Source organism: Erinaceus europaeus, chromosome 2 (genome assembly GCF_950295315.1).
Source record: "Erinaceus europaeus chromosome 2, mEriEur2.1, whole genome shotgun sequence".
In the NCBI taxonomy this organism is placed as follows: domain Eukaryota; kingdom Metazoa; phylum Chordata; class Mammalia; order Eulipotyphla; family Erinaceidae; genus Erinaceus; species Erinaceus europaeus.
Window position 1 is genome coordinate 36,190,952 of NC_080163.1, and position 17,261 is coordinate 36,208,212.

Here is a 17,261-nt window from a genome sequence, read left to right on the forward strand (position 1 = left end):
TTCCACTTTATAAATAAATAAAAAGTTTGTTAGTGGAGCTATCAGATAGTAGACATTAAGTCATTGGTGTAGAGCACTGGTGACTTATCTCAGGCTGACCATTTTAGGGACAATATAACATATGATGAATTGATATATTGAACATGTATATATGATGAATTGGGACAATATATGTAACATATATGATGAATTGGGGGGAGGTTGGAAAATTTTAAACCCACATTGGTGAGATGAATCAAATGAAAGGAAAAATGGCAAGTCTTGATGAAAAATTAAATTACTCCTGCAGGGCCAAAGGTAGCGCAGTGGGTTAAGCACACATGCGAAGTGCAAGGACTGGAGTAAGGATCCTGGTTTGAGCCCCAGCTCTCCATCTGCAGGGGGATCGCTACACAAGCAATGAAGCAGGTCTGCAGGTGTCTATTTTTCCCTCCCCTTCTCTGTCCTCCCTCTCTTGATTTCTCTCTGTTCTATACAGAAATAGTGACAGCAATAATAACGTAAACCAAGGGCAACAGAAGGGGGAAATAAAAGCCTCCAGAAGCAGTGGATTTGTAGTGCAGGCACTGAGTTCCAGTGATAACCCTGGAGGCAAAAACAAAAAAAAAAACCTCTGCACTAGGGTGGGGCAATGGTATAGCAGTTTACACTTTCATGTCCCAAGCATCAGAGGTCCTAGGTTCAATCCTCAGAAGTACCTATAAGCCAGAACTGAGCAGTGTTCTCTCTCCCCTCTGTCTGTCCCCTTTCTCCTTTCTCCCTTCCTTGCCCTCCCCTCCCTCACACATACACCCTGCATGTTAGTTGCTGAGATGCTGAGAAAATACTTAACTTTTGTGGGGGTAACAAGCCAATGTAAAGCTGGCTTCAGGGACCTGATGTTTTCTTCAGTGATCTGGCTTTTCACAATAGATTTATGTACATTGGATCTGCTTCAGTCCATTTTCTTTTGGTGATAATGACTCATTTCTGTATGAGAAACTTAGGCTGTAAAACAGCTTTCTGTGTTGAGGAGGAACCTGAAAAGTATTCACCCAAAAATCAAACTGAATGTGTGTTTCAAGGTCCTCCCCACCCCCACCCCAAGAGATGCTACTAGTGATTGCTGTTGATAAATTTTTTGGCTGTTTGCATCTTAAAACATGTCTAAGTATTTTGGAATCATATAACACTAAACAAGGGTCTTTTAAAAAGAATGACTGTAAGGGTTCAAATCTGGGAAACAGGATGTGATAGATGTGCTCTTAATCTGCAGGAGTCAGTGGAGCTGTTAGTTGGATAAGATCAAGGAGTTAGATCAGATTGTTTTAGGCTGAAACTGTTAGGAGGCAGGGTCTAGTGAATAAGGGATTGTGTTTGCATGTGCCAGCAAAGGGAGGTAGAACCTTTGAAGGAAACTAGGAAGTACAGACGAATGAGTCTGCTAACAGTCATGTTAGGAAGGAGTTTGAGCAAGCAAAAGAAAAAACAAAGACTAACGTAAAATCATGTTGTTACTCATATTTGAGCTTAAATCCTTTGAAGCCTTGGTGGACTGTTGGAATTTGGAATTCTGGATCAATGGCAAAAACAAAACAAAACAAAAAACTTAAATTACAAATTTAAAGGCTTATTTTATGAGACCTGAGCTCTACTGTGTCATTTGTGGTGCCTAGGATCAAACCTGTGAAAGACACACACTATCCATTCATTGAGCCACTTCTCTGGATCCCAAACCACTCATGTTAGAAGACTCTTCTACATCACAAACATTGCTTTACTTTATCTAACTGTACTTTAAAATAACACTCGCCTTCCAAGACAGTGAAATTCAACCAGTTGTTTTATGCACGTGTGCAGTAGCCATAGTTTTGATCCTGAAAGTGTGATATATGAATATAGATATGTTAAGGGGAAAGCTTATATATAGTAGCTTTGAGGTACTGGTAACCGCTAACATAAGTAGTCAAACACCAATCGTGGTACCTAAACCTCTCCAATTTTTAGCTGGGGGGAGCCATGATTATGAATCCTGGGCAGACTGTCCCCTCTCCATGGTGAGATTCCCACCAACCATCCTTGAGCAGACTTCTTCTTCTAGCGTTTGCCCTTCTTCCGTAGCCAGTCAACAGGTCAGGTTGAAAGCTGTCAGGAGCTGCTTGTTGCTGGCTTGGAAAGTGACTGGGATCCATGTGGATTCAGTAGGCTAGGAAGGATCGTCAGTTTCCCCAATGAATGGGTACTCACGGGATGCACCACGAGAAGGTCGATCCAATGCATCCCCTTGAGCAGACTCAATTTATATACCTAAGTAAGTAATTTTTTTAAGTTTCTTATTTGGGCATGTTTCTTTTACCAGAAAGACCTATTTTTCTTCAAAATAATTGTAGGACAATACAATAGCTATAAGATGGTTGTCTCCTTGTATACAGTTCTATGGCCAGAGGGCTAGGCTGTACCCAGAATGACCCATTTGAAGGGTGGGGGGGGGAGATATTTGGCTGGCCCCCTTCCCAAGGCCGTTTTACACACACACACACACACACACACACACACACACACACACACACACACACACACACACACACGGGGAGAGAGAGAGAGAGAGAGGAACACTGCTCAGCTCTGGCTTATGGTGGTACTTTGGATTAAACCTGAGAGCTCAGAGCCTCAGGCATGTGAGTTTTATTTTTTTTAAGGATTAAAAAAAAATTATCTTTATTTACTTGATAGAGACAGCCAGAAATCAAGAGGGAAGGGAGTGATAGGGAGAGAGAAAGAAAGACACCTGCAGCACTGCTCACCACTTGCAAAGCTTTCCCCATGAGGGTGGGGGCCAAGGGCTTGAACTGGGGTCCTTGTGTACTGTAACACATGCACTCAACTAGATGCACCACCACCTGGCCCTGAGAGGTTTTTTTAAAAAAATATTTTTATTTATTTATTATTGGATAGAGACAGAAATTGTGAGGAGAGGGGGAGATAGAGACACCTGTGGCATTTTTTTGAATTTTATTTTATTCCCTTTTGTTGCCCTAGTTTTATTGTTGTAGTAATTATTATTGATGTCGTCATTGTTGGATAGGACGAGAGAAATGGAGAGAGGAGGGGAAGACGGGGGAGAGAAAGACACCTGCAGACCTGCTTCACCGCTTGTGAAGCGACTTCCTTGCAGGTGGGGAGCCGGGGGCTCAAACCAGGATTCTTACGTGGGTCCTAGCACTTTGCACCACATGCGCTGCACTACCGCCCAACCCCCCCTTTTTAAAAAAAATTTCTTTATTGGGGAATTAATGTTTTACATTCAAGAGTAAATACAATAGTTTGTACATACATAACATTTCTCGGTTTTCCATATATCAAGTCATCCCCCACTATGTCCTCTGAAGGACCTGTATTCTCCCCCCCCATCCCATAGTCTTTTACTTTGGTGCAATACCCCAATTCCAGTTCAGGTTCTACTTGTGTTTTCTCTTCTGATCTTGTTTTCAATTTCTGCCTGAGAGTGAGATCATCCCATATTCATCCTTCTGTTTTTGACTTATTTCATTTAACATGAATTTTTCAAGGTCTATCCAAGATCGGCTGAAAATGGTGAAGTCACCATGTTTTATAGCTGAGTAGTATTCCATCGTGTATATATACCACAACTTGCTCAGTCACTTATCTGTTGTTGGACACCTGGGTTGCTTCCAGGTTTTGGCTATTACAAATTGGGCTAACACAGATCTTTTTGGATGGGTGTGTTGGTTTCCTTTAGGATGTATTCCCAAGAGAGGAATTGTAAGATCATAGGGAAGGTCCATTTCTAGCCTTCTGAGAGTTTTCCAGACTGTTCTCCACAGGGGTTGGACCAATTGACATTCCCACAAGCAGTGCAGGAGGGTTCCTTTGTCCCCACAACCTCTCCAGCATTTGTTGCTGCTATGTTTTCTGATATAAGACATTCTCATAGGAGTCAAGTGGTATCTCGTCTTTATTGGCATTTCTCTGACAGAGAATTGAGCATTTTTTCATGTTTGTTGGCCTTTTGGATCTCTTCTTTGGCGAATATTCTGTCCATGTCCTTTTCCCATTTTTGGATGGGGTCATTTGTTTTCTTGTTGCTGAGTTTGGTGAGCTCTTTATATATTTTGGTTATTAGCCTCTTGTCTGACGTATGACATGTAAAGCTCTTCTTCCATTCTGTGAGAGGTCTCTTTGTTTGGGTAGTGGTTTCTTTTGCTGTGCAGAAGCTTTTTAATTTGATGTAGTCCCATAGGTTTATGCTTGCCTTAGTCTTCTTTGTAATTGGACTAGTTTCATTGAAGATGTCTTTAAAATTTATGTGGAAAAGAGTTCTGCCAATATTTTCCTCTAAGTATCTGACAGTTTCTGGCCTAACATTCACATCCTTGATCTTGGAATTTCCTTTTGTGTTTGGTGAAATACAGTGGTTCAGTTTCATTCTTCTGCATGTTTCAACCCACTTTTTTCCAGCACCATTTGTTGAAGAGACTCTGCTTTCCCCATTTAATAGTCTAGGCACCTTTGTCAAAGATTAGATGCCCATAGGTGTGGGGGCTTACTTCTGGGCTCTCAGTTCTATTCCACTGGTCAGTGTGTCTATTCATGTCCCAGTACCAAGCAGTTTTGATGACAGTGGCCCTATAATACAATTTGAGATCTGGGAGTGTGATGCTTCCAGTTCTGTTCTTCTCAAGATTGTTTTGGCAATTCTAGGACTTTTCTGGTTCCAGATAAACATTTGTAGCAATTGATCTATTGTCCTAAACAATGTGGTTGGGATCTTGATGGGGATTGCATTAAATTTGTATATGGCTCTGGGTAGTATATTCATTTTATTTTATTTAAAATTTTTTATATTTATTTTCCCTTTTGTTGCCCTTGGTTTTTTTTTATTGTTGTTGTAGTTATTGTTGTTATTGATGTAATTGTTGTTAGATAGGACAGAGATAAATGGAGAGAGGAGGGGAAGGCAGAGATGGGGAGAGAAGGATAGACACCTACAGACCTGCTTCACCGCTTGTGAAGTGACACCCCTGCAGGTTGGGAGCCAGACGCTCGAACTGGGATCCTTGTGCCGATCCCTGCACTTCGCGCCACCTGCGCTTAACCTGCTGTGCTACTGCTCGACTCCTGTATATTCATTTTAATGATATTAATTCTTCCAGCCCGTGAATATGGAATATATTTCCACTTCTCTGTGTCTTTTTCTATTTCCTTGAGTAGTGACTCATAATTTTCAGTATACAAGTCTTTCACTTCTTTGGTTAGGTTTATTCCTAGATATTTTATTGTTTTTGTTGCTATTGTAAAAGGAATTGATTTCTGGATTTTATGTTCTTCTTAGTGTTTGCATAAAGGAATGTAACTGACCTTTGTATGTTAATTTTGTAGCCTGACAATACTGTATTGCCTGACGATTTCCAAAAGCTTCTTGGATTCTTTAGGTTTTTCTATATATACTATCATGTCATCCTCAAATAGGGAGAGTTTGACTTCTTTTCCAATCTGTATCCATTTAATTGCTCCTGCCTGATTACTATGGCAAGAACTTCCAACACTATGTTGAATAGTAATGGTGATAGTGGTACCTGATCTGAGGGGAAATGCTTCCAGATTTTCACCATTGAGTATGATGTTGGCTGTAGGTTTGCTATATATAGATTCCAGTATCTTGAGGAATTTTCCATCTATTCCCATTTTTTGTAGTGTTTTGATCATAAAAGGATGTTGGATTTTGTCAAAGGCTTTCTCTGTATCTACTGATATAACCATGTAGTTTTTGGTCTTGCTTTTATTGATGTGGTGGATCACATTGATTGGTTTATGTATATTAAATCAACCTTGTATGCCTGGGATAAACCTCACTTGGTCATGATGAACAATCTTTTTAATAGACTGGTGTATTCAGTTGGCTAGAATTTTGTTCAATATTTTTGCACCTATGTTCATCAGAGATATTGGTTTGTAGTTTTCTTTTTTGGTTGTGTCCCTGTCTGCTTTTGGTATCAGAGTGATGTTGGCTTCATAGAAGCTGGAGGGGAGTATTCAATCTTCTGGAAGACTTTTAAAAGTAGAGTGTATCGGGGGTTGGGCGGTGGTGCTGTGGGTTAAGCGCACGTGGTGCAAAGCGTAAGGATCCCGGTTCTAGCCCCTGGCTCCCCACCTGCATGGGAGTCGCTTCACAGGCAGTGAAGCAGGTCTGCAGGTGTCTATCTTTCTCTCCTCCTCTCTCCATTTCTCTCTGTCCTATCCAACAACAAACAACATCAACAATGGTAATAATAATAACCACAACGAGGCTACGGCAACAAGGGCAACAAAAGGGGGAAAAAATGGCCTCCAGGCGCGGTGGATTCATGGTGCAGGCACCAAGCCCAGCAATAACCCAGGAGGGAAAAAAAATCTTAAAAAAAAAAAATAGAGTGTATTAGCTATTACTTGGAGGTTTTGTAGAATTCATTTGTAAATTGAATTCTACAATTCATATTATCTAGTGCCTCCTTATTTAATTTGGGAAGTTTGTAAGTATCTAGGAACTCATCCATTTATTCCAGGTTTTATAGCTTGGTGGCATATAGTTGTTCATAGAAGCCTCGCATGATATGTTGAATTTCTGTGGTGACTGCTGTGGTATCTCCTCTTTCATTTACGATTTATTTGGGTCTTCTCCCTTTTTTATTTTGTGAGTCTGGCTAAATATTTGTCAATTTTGTTCACTTTTTAGAGAATTAACATTTACTTTCATTGATCTTTTGTATGGTTTTCTTTTTCTTTTTTCTTTTTCTTTTCTTTTTTTTTTTTTCCTCCAGGGTTATCGCTGGGGCTTGGTGCCTGCACCACAAATCCACTGCTCCTGGAGGCCATTTTTTTCCCATTTTGTTGCCCTTGTTGTTGTCGTTATTGTTATTTTTGCTATTGGTGTTGTTGTTGGATAGGACAGAGAGAAATGGAGAGGAGGAGAGACAGAGTGGGAGAGAAAGACACCTGTAGACCTGTTTCACAGCTTGTGAAGTGACCCCCTGCAGGTGGGGAGCTGGGAGCTAGAACCAGGATCTCACGCTGGTCCTTGTACTTTGCACCATGGGCAGCTAACCCATTGTGCTACTACCCGACCTCCTTGTATTCCTCCTTATTTTCAATGTTATTTATCTGTACCCTAACGTTAGTTATTTTTGGCCTTCTGGTTGCTTTAGGGTTCCTTTGTTGTTCTTCTTCTAGGTCTTTAAGATGTGCAATCAGGCTGTTTATTTGAGCTTTGTCTTGTTTCCTAATGTGTGCTTGTATGGCTATGAACTTCCCTCTAAGTCCTGCCTTAGCTGTGTCCCAAATATTTTGATAGCTCGTGTCTCCATTTTCATTGAACTCTTGAAACATTTTTATTTCTTCCTTTATTTCCTCTTTGACCCAGTAGTTGCTCAGTAGTGTACTTTTGTGCTTCCACATGTTGGGACTGTTACTAATCTTTTGTTTATTGTTAAGTGTTAGTTTAATTCTACTGTGGTCTGAGAAGATGCATGGGATGATTTCAATGCTCTTGAATTTGCTGATGCTGTCTTTGTGGCCTAACATATGGTCTATCCTTGAGAATGACCCATGTAGTCTACAGCCATACCACCCTGAACACGCCCAATCTCATCTGATCTCGGAAGGTAAGCAGAGTCGGGCCTGGTTAGTACTTGTATGGGAAAATGACCCATGTGGACTTGAGTAGAATATGTATTCCAGTTTCTTGAGATGAATAACTGAAAATGTCCAATAGTTCTAGCTTATCAATCTCTTCATTTAGCTCCCTCATTTATTGATTTTCTGCCTGGATGATCTGTCAAGCTGAGAGAAAGGAGTGTTGAAGTCCCCTACTATGACTGTGTTCCTGTTAATATATTGCTGTAGCTCTTTCAGTAGATGTTTAATATATTTAGATGGCTTCTCATTGGGTGCATAGATGTTAATAATAGTTAAGTCCTCTTGATTGACTGATCCTCTGAGCATTAAGTAATGTCCACCCCTATATTTTTGATTTTATTTATTTAATTTTTTTTTAATTTATAAAAAGAAAACACTGACAAAACCATAGTATAAAGAGGGGTACAACTCCACACAATTCCCACCACCAGAACTCCATATCCCATCCTCTCTCCTGATAGCTTCCCTATTCTTTATCCCTCTGGGAATATGGTCCCAGGGTCATTATGGGGTGCAGAAGGTGGAAGGTCTCACTTATGTAATTGCTTCATCGCTGAACATGGGTGTTGGAGGGTTGATCCATATTCCCAGCCAGTGTCTCTCTTTCCCTTGTGGGGCAGGGCTCCAGGTAATCGGGGCTCCAGGACACTTTGAAGTTGATCATGTCAGATATGAGAATAGCTGCTCCTGCCTCTTTTTGTGGGCCATTGGCTTGTACGATAGTTTTCCATCCTTTCACTTTGAGTCTGTGTTTGTCTTGTTGAATTAGGTGGGTTTCCTGCAGACAGCATATTGTTGGGTTGTGTTTTCTAATCCATCTTCCTACTCTGTGCCTCTTAATAGGTTAATTCAGGCCACTGACATTTACTGATATCAAAGATTGAAGATATTTTAATGCTACTATAGATTTTTAGAGTGTTCTGATATATTGAATATTTATGGTGGTCTGACTGTTGATACCTTTCAGAACCTCTTTCAGGGCAGGCTTGGTGATAGTTGATTCTTTCAACTGTTGCTTGTCTGAGAAGGTTTTTATACCTCCATCTAGTCTGAATGACAGTCTAGCAGGATACAGTAGTATTGGTTGAAAGCCTTTCTCATTGAGCACTCGATAGATATATTGCCATTCCCTTCTGGCCTGTAGTGTTTGTATGGAGAAGTCTGCTGCTAATATTATGGGTTTTCCTCTGTAGGTGACTCTTTGTTTTTCTCTTGCAGCCTTCAGGATCCTTTCTTTATCCTTATTCCTTTTCATTCTAAATATGATGTGTCTGTCTTGGTGTCTTTATGTCTGGGTTAATTCTGTTTGAGAGCCTCTGGGCTTCTTGAACCTTTATGTCTTATGTTGTCTAGATTAGAGAAGTTCTCAGCTATTATGTCCTGAAGAATGCTTTCTTCCCCTCCCTCTCTTTCTTCCTCTGGTAAGCCAATAATGTGTATATTGTTTCTTTTGAAGTTATCCCATATGTCTCTGTTGTTGTTTTAAGTATCTCTTAATCTTTATTTGAGATATCCTACTTCTTTCTTAGTTTTCTCTAATTAATCCTTGATCTTGCTAATTCTGTTTTCAGCCTCATTTATTCTATCCTCTCTCCCCTCTGCTGTTTTCTGTAGTTCAGCTATTTTGTTATCCTGTTCTGATACTGTTTTAGCTTGTTCAGCTAGTTGTGTTCTTAGCTCAGCTATTTCAGCTTTCAGCTCTCTAATAACTTTGAGATAATTAGTGTTTTCTTCCAGAGTCTCATTTGTTATTTCCCCATTTCTGATGACAATTCTTTCAAACTCTTTACTCACTCCTGTGACTATTTCCGTAACTAGCATTTGGATATTGACCTCACTGTTCTGTGCTTCATTTTTTTTTTTTGGGGGGGGGCTTTTAGCTGGACGTCTGTGCTGGTTAATTTAATCAATATTTCTTCTTGTTTTAACCACTCTATACAGTAAGATATGAAGTCCTTCTCTCACTGCTTTTCAAATTACTGATCACTCTTGCCTAGATTGACTTGTGTCTAAGTAAGGTACTTAAAGAATTCACAGTTGTGTAAATTAACAGTTGTTTCAATATTATCTCAATACCTGAGTTGAAGCACAGTGGCTATTAAAACCTCTTTTGTATGGGAGCCTGAGGGTTTTTTAACTATAAGTAGGCTTCTTAGTTTAATCACTCATTCCTGACGAAGAGATAAATCAGGGTGGGAGAGATAACACAGTGATTATGCACAAAGATTCCCACATCCCAAGGATCTAAAGCACCAGGCTCAATTCAGCTGCTCCAGCTGAAAGTACTTGGCCTTGTGAGTTTCCAAACAAGTCCTGTTTATACTCTGGGTTCTGTGGCATTGATTCCCCATGTCTCCCCAATTAATCAGGAGAACATTGTGGAAAGGTTCTCAGTTTATAGCCCCACCAGGGTATAGATCTTCTACTGAGTTTCTGAGCCAGTTCTTTGCCCCAAATGTCAGCACAGAGCCTCCAGGCTGCTGTTCCAGCCTCTTGGGGCAGTAGCGATGGAGACTCACAGTTGCATTTGGTGAGTCTTAGGCGAGTCTCTGCACTCACTGGTGATTTGGTGTGTTCTCAAAGTCGTTCTGGTCCTGTCTTGTTGTGGTCCCAAGTGATCTCCTTAGATGTTCTTAGTTGACCGGGGAGAGGAGAGAAACACAGTTGCTGCTGCTCTGTAGCTGCCCCCCCCCCACCCCAGTCCTTACACACTTTAATGTGTGCGCTTAACCAGCTGTGTCACCACCTGGCTTGCATAAGAGTCTTTTGGATAACCATTATGCTGTCTCCCCAGCCCTCCAAGGCCTGTTTGAATGTAACCATTTAACTTTTATTAGTAGACCAAACAATTGTGAATGTCCTGTATATAGGGTGCTTGCTCTGAAAGTGGCCAACTTATAGAGCAAGATATACTTCATCTGTACTACATAAGTGCTGGGGAAGAGAAAGTTGTGAACATTTGGAAAATCATACTTTAAAAAAAATCAACAAGAGTCGGGTGGTAGGGCAGCGGGTTAAGCACAGGTGGTGCAAAGTTCAAGGACCAGCGGCATAAGGATCCCAGTTCGAGCTCCTGGCTCCCCTCCTGCAGGGGAATAGCTTCACAAGCGGTGAAGCAGGTCTGTGGTGTCTTATCTATCTGTCTTCCTATCCTCTCTACATTTCTCTCTGTCCTATCCAACAACAACGACATCAATAACAACAATAATAACTACAACGATAAAACAACAAGGGCAACAAAAGGGAGTAAATAAATAGATATTTAAAAAATCAACACAAAAGGACCAGGCAGTGGCACACCTGGTTAAGTACACACATTAAAGTGCACAAGGATCCAGGTTCAAGCCCCTGGTCCCCACCTGCAGAGGGAAAGCTTCACAAATGGTGAAGCAGGGGTACAGGTGTCTGTCTGTCTCTTTCCTCTCAATCTCCCCCTCATCTCTCAATGTCTGTTTCTATCCAATAATAATAATAATTACTATTATTATTGAAGGAGAGAGTACCTGGTACTTCATGTACCCAAATCCTGCACTGTAACAACTGCCTCTCAGCCTCTGGAAAACCACCTTAATGATTATGCTTTCAAGATGTAAATCTCAGCAAAACATTTCTGAGGACCAGTTGAATCAGTAGATAACGTGTATCCCAAATCATGGTGTTCTGTTTAAGACTACCAATGGAGAAGATTCTAGGATTCCTAGGTGGTCAGAGGATCAGGAGAACCAGTGCACTGGGACTCATGAAACAAAGGGTCTGTGTGGTCATAGGAGAACCTCTAGGCTGGATCAGGGGCATTTTCTCTGTGGTTGGTCCTGCCTTTCGTCTCATCCTCCAACTCCAGTGCCTCCTGCATCCAGCATGGAATATAAAAGGCACACAGTGAATACTCAGACAATACTTTCAGTAAGAGCTCCCCACCTGCCCTGAACATTAAAGCTACACTGGACACCCTCTTATTCAACCCCTCACTTCCTGGACACGGAAATGTTGAGCAGGTGAAGCACATAAAGCAGGTGGATGATTGAGCCAGGACTATCCTGTTGCTTGGAAGAATGTTAACCTTCTGGAAAAACATGTGATTGTAATGTGGGACTTTTACCTTCTAGAGAAATTTCTCTGAATCTAGCGCTATTTGGAAGAGTATGGGTTGCCTGAGGAATAGATGGAGCTCCTTGGGCCAGTTCTGGTTCGGCCTCATGTGAATCGCGGCATTGAAGCTGCCACGAGAGGGCAGCATTGTGTTTCCTTTGACTTGGTCCAGCTTTATGAGCCCAGTGTTTGGAGAATACAACTAAGCAACCTCTTCTCCTTCAGGGTAGCTAAAAGCAAAATAGGTCTTTTAAACAGAGCCCTCATGCTAGAAAACAGGGGCTCTTTTATTGGGCTTTTCTAGTAACCACTTAGGTCCTTTCCTTTTAAAGCATGCCATTTGCTTGTTAAAATGAAAGACTATTGGACTCACTCCAGATTTTGTGTAGATACCCACCCCAGTGCTTCTTAAAGTCAGTTGGGGATCTTGCTAAAAGGCAGATTCTGATGCAGTAGGTCGGAGTGGGACTTGAGAGCCTGCTGTTCTAACAAGCTCCCAGGTGATGCTGATTGTGGGCTACATCTCAACCTCTAGGAGCTGGAGAATCTTCATCTGTAAGTCTGGGATCAACATCAGTGCTGTCCATCACATGAGATGGCAGATGTGGATGACTCACAAACAAGAGGGATATAGGTACTGAGCACACCAGGCATGTAACTAGCCTTTTGAAGTCTCACTTGCAGAGCAAAGAGCTAGCTGACCAAGGTGTTAGCAGTTCCAGGGCTACAGAGAACTGATTTTTTTAAAAAGGAATTTTATAAAAGATTTATTTTCATGAGAGAGAAAGTCACCACTCGCCTCTGGCATATGGTGGGGATCACACCTGGGATAGCAGGCTTGCAACTCCTGTGTTCTATTGCTGTAATCTTCCTGAATCCTGGAATCGTCTTAATCTGCCAGGAACCCAGACTCCTTTTAAAAAAATCATCTTATTGACTTCCGGGAGGCGTGGTTTATGGAGTAGCTACAATCCTATCTACATTCTCCCCAAAACAACAATTGAACACAACAAGAGATCGAATTGGACACAATCTACAGCTGAAAGAACTATAGCCTTGCTTGGGTGCTCGTGCGTGGCTAGGAGAAACAGGGGGGGTGGGTTGGAAGACACAGTGAAACCCAGAGCTCTGGGCAGGTGGCACAGTGCTGACCCACACCATCTTAGACAGTAGCACAGTTATCAGACCCAGAAGAAAAGAAATTGGAGCTTAAAGATCATCTTATTTGAGGGGGGTTTATTGATTTTTTTTTCTTTTTGCCTCTAGGGTTATCGCTAGGGCTCAGTGTCTGCACTATGAATCCACTGCTCCTGTGGCTATTTTTTTTTATTTTTTTAATTTTTTTTGGATAGGACAGAGAAGTTCAGAGGGGAGGGGACGATAAAGGGGGAGAGAAAGATAAGTAGGGAATCGGGTGATAGTGCAGTGGGTTAAGCGCATGTGTCTCAAAGCGCAAGGACCGGTGTAAGGATCATGGTTCGAGCCCTGGGCTCCCCACCTGCAAGGTAGTTGCTTCACAGGTGGTGAAGCAGGTTTGCTGGTGTCTATCTTTCTCTCCCCTCTCTGTCTTCCCCTCCTCTCTCCACTTCTCTGTCCTATCCAACAACAAATACATCAATAACAACAACAAAAAGGGCAACAAAAGGGAAAATAAATAAATATGTATTAAAAAAAGATAGACACCTGCAGACCTGTTTCACCACCTGTGAAGCGACCCCCCCCCTGCAGGTGGGGAGCTGGGGGCTCAAACCAGGATCCTAATGTGGGTCCATGTGCTTTGTACTCTGTGTGCTTAACCCGGTGCACTACCACCTGTCCCCTGGGTTTAGTGATTTATTGTATAGTTGTTGGCACATAGGTATAACTTTTCACCCCCCCCCCCCCCCATGAGAGGTGGCTGAAAGAACCTTCCTCCCAACTCAGGTCCTTTTCCTCCACCATCACACCACAAGACCTCAATGCCCTGTTCATTCTCTCCTATCCTCTCCTTTTCCAGAGTTCTTTATTTTGGTGTAATACACCACACTGACCTGAAGTTTCATTTTGTGTTTTCCTTTTCTGTTCTTGTTTCTTCTACCTATAAGTGAAATCATCTGCTATTTTTTTTTGGCTTATCTCTCAAACATTCCTTCAGGTTCCTTCCAAGATAAAGCAAAGGTGATTTTATCATTTTAACAGTGGAGTAGTATTCCACTGTGTACATGCACCACAATGTTCTTGGCCACTCCTCTGCTGTTGGACACCTGGGTTGCTTTCAAGTTTGAACTCATGCACTTGAGGAACAATGATGAGCAGCTTCAGGAGCAGAGATCCAGGACAGAGTGTTCTTTCTCTTTCTTCTCCTCCTTTAAAAAATATTTTATTTATTTATTATTGGATAGAGACAGAGAAACTGAGAGGGGAAGAGGAGAGGGAGAGAGACAGAGACACCTGCAGTCCTGCTTCATCACATGTGAAGCTTTCCCCCCTGCATGAAGGGGGCGGGGAAGACCCAGGAGCTTGAATCTGGGTCCTTGCTCACTGTAATGTATATATCCATTTAACCAGGTGCACCACCACATGTCCCCTACAAAGTCTCTTCTGTTCCTGGATGGACCAGTGAATTTACTCTGCCTATGGCCAGAGCTCCCAGCATTTCTGTTGACTTAAATCACTCCCCTTCACTGGGCTTAGTCCCATTGGTAGCCCCAGAAGGGGGCTGTTGACTTCTGTAGAGGGTGGAGGGACTTCAGCTGTGGATTGATTTTGAATTGGCTGCAGGCTTCTGTGGCTTACTGCCCCCACACCTAGCTCAGCCTCCTTACTTTGTGGTAGCCAAGTCCTGAGAAGTATGAGATATGGGGTGTGTTGGGGTTCCCACATCTTTTTCTTAATATTTATTTATTTATTCCCTTTTGTTTCCCTTGTTTTTATTGTTGTAGTTATTATTGATATCATTGTTGTTGGATAGGACAGAGAGAAGTGGAGAGAGGAGGGGAAGACAGTGAGGGGGAGAGAAAGATAGACATCTGCAGACCTGCTTCACCACCTATGAAGTGACTCCCCTGCAGGTGGGGAGCCGGGGGCTTCAACCCGGATCCTTATGCCAGTCCCTGCGCTTTGCGCCACATGTGCTTAACCCACTGTGCTACTGCCCAACTCCCTCCCACGTCTTCTTCACCCCCATCCATTTAAAGGGTGAACTTTGTCTTGGCAGGCTTGATTTCCAAGCTTCTGTAATGCCACATCAGGATGGGGACGAGACAGCTGAAGCAGTGAGGGCCCTCTCTGGGGGTCAGCTCCAGGCCTCTGATTTGATGGAAAGCAGTGACTCAGCTGTGCTTCTAAATCCCCGAGAGTCTTGTCATCAGTTTCTGATTTGGGATGTCTTCAGTGGAGCCTGAGGAATGGGGTCTCTGAAGAGTTCCAGGTGCTGCTGATGCTTCGGTTCTGGCGCTGGAGAATCTGGGCGTTGGGGGAGGAGAGCTGACATGAAGCTGCTGCAAGCTGTTGATTAGCATCAGCCACAGCTGAGGGGGCTGCCGTGGGAGGGAGGTGGGAAGGCAGAGACGGAGCCAACGCCACGATGTTGTGAGGAGCAAGATGGGAAGAACATACCAAGTCAAGTTTTCCATTTCTTTGAAACCACATGGGACCCAGAGGTCTTGGGCAGACTTCATCTCAATTTGTGGTTCTGGCTATGTGGTTCCTCTCCATGGTGTGTTCCATCTCAGAGTGGGTAAGTCTGTGATGTTTGCCCTTGTGTGTCTTGCTCCAGGACAGGTGGAGAAGCCTGAGCAAAGTTGAGTCCCTTCTTTATTTGGACCCCCAATGCAGCTCAGAGACACACACTCCTGCCCACCAGCCTCCATACTCCCACCCTTCTCAAACTGGCCTGGAGGCTCTTCATGGCTAAAGGGAGAGGCCTCCATGTCCCCATGTTCCCAGGTGAGACCTCCGTGTCACGAGATTTCCATTAACTCTGACTCCACTCTGCAGCCTGCTCCACACAGCTTTTAAGACACTTCAAAAATAAGCTCTGGATTGGAACAAACTCATCAAGCAGCACTATCTGCTAATGAAATTGCTTCCTGCTAATTTGAGTTTACAAAATAAATGGCTCCTCACAATCTGGCCTTGCCATGATGGTACCCAAGAGGGGGCTACTGGTAGTGGCCACTGGAGGATGTCACCTGGGAACCATGGCAACCATCAGGGGACTTGAGGGTTGTAATAAATGGAGGAGCCCAGACTTCAGGCACTTGAAAGTGTTAGCTTGTTTTTCCCTTTTGCAAACAACCTCCAAGCTCTGGCCTAGCCTGGGGCTGCAGATATCATTAGGACCCACAGTTTTCTTCATATAGCTTAGTCTAGAGAAGCTGTGAAGCTCCCCACCCCTCTGCAGATGCAGACCAGGGACTTGAATCCTGGTCCTTGCACTTGGTAATGTGTGCTCAACTGAGTGTACCACAGCCCTATCCCTCATAAATATTTTTTTTGGGTAGGGTAGGTGGTGGTGTACCTGTACCTGCTTAAGTACACATGTTATCATGCACAAGGACACAGGTTCAGCCACCGCCCAGACCCCACCGGCAAGGGGAAAACTTCACAAAAGGTAAAGCAGTGTTACAGCTTTCTCTCTCTCTCTCTCTCTCTCTCTCTCTCTCCCTCTCTGTCTCTCTCTCCTTCTCTAACCCTTTAACTTTCTCTCTGTCTTACCGAATTCAGCACATAAAGTTTAACTATTTTTTTTTTGGGGGGGAAGGGACACATGTCAGCCCATACCAGACCTCTAAGAGTGGGTGTCTCAGGGACTTTCAGGTTACATGTGCTTAGAATTGGGACTGGCTTGGCAAAGGTTTCTGGGATTGTTCTCTGAGCAGGTCCAGGGCATGGGCTATGGGGAAAGGCCTATGGATTGAGAAAGATGCCAGGGAATTGTGGTGCTGAGCTCTGGGGAGGGGAGTGTCTCTCCTCAGATTCCTGCCAGTCTCAGTGGGCCAGTGTGTGAGTTGTAAGCAGTGCTAGTTGCCCTGGCTACCTGGATCCTTGATAGGCAGTCTGGGGATGGTCCAGAGGGTCAGCATAAAATAACCCTATGTGTAAACCACACTCAGGAGCACAAGCACCACCTCCTTGTTTGGCCTGAATAAATGTGCCAAGGGCTACATTTTCAAAGGATAGGAGAGGCCAGTCTGCTTCTCCAGGATTCACTCTCCTCACATGTGAACACACAGGGGCTGGTGACCCCTTTGTCTTGCACTCTAGGATCAGGGGCCTTGGATGAGGCCCACATGGCTTGTCCCATTGCACTTGGTGCCAAGGACAGTGAACCTCATTCTTTTCGGCAAGTTAATTCCTTGAGTTGCTGGGTAACAACCAGGACACCAAGTGCATAGTGAAGTCTTGACTTCAGAAACTCAGGACAAAATGACAACAAGCAAATTTCAGATGTACATCTCGCTGCATTTAGCATTTATGAGTGGCAATAAAAAGGAAGGCTGGAATTGTATCTGCAATTC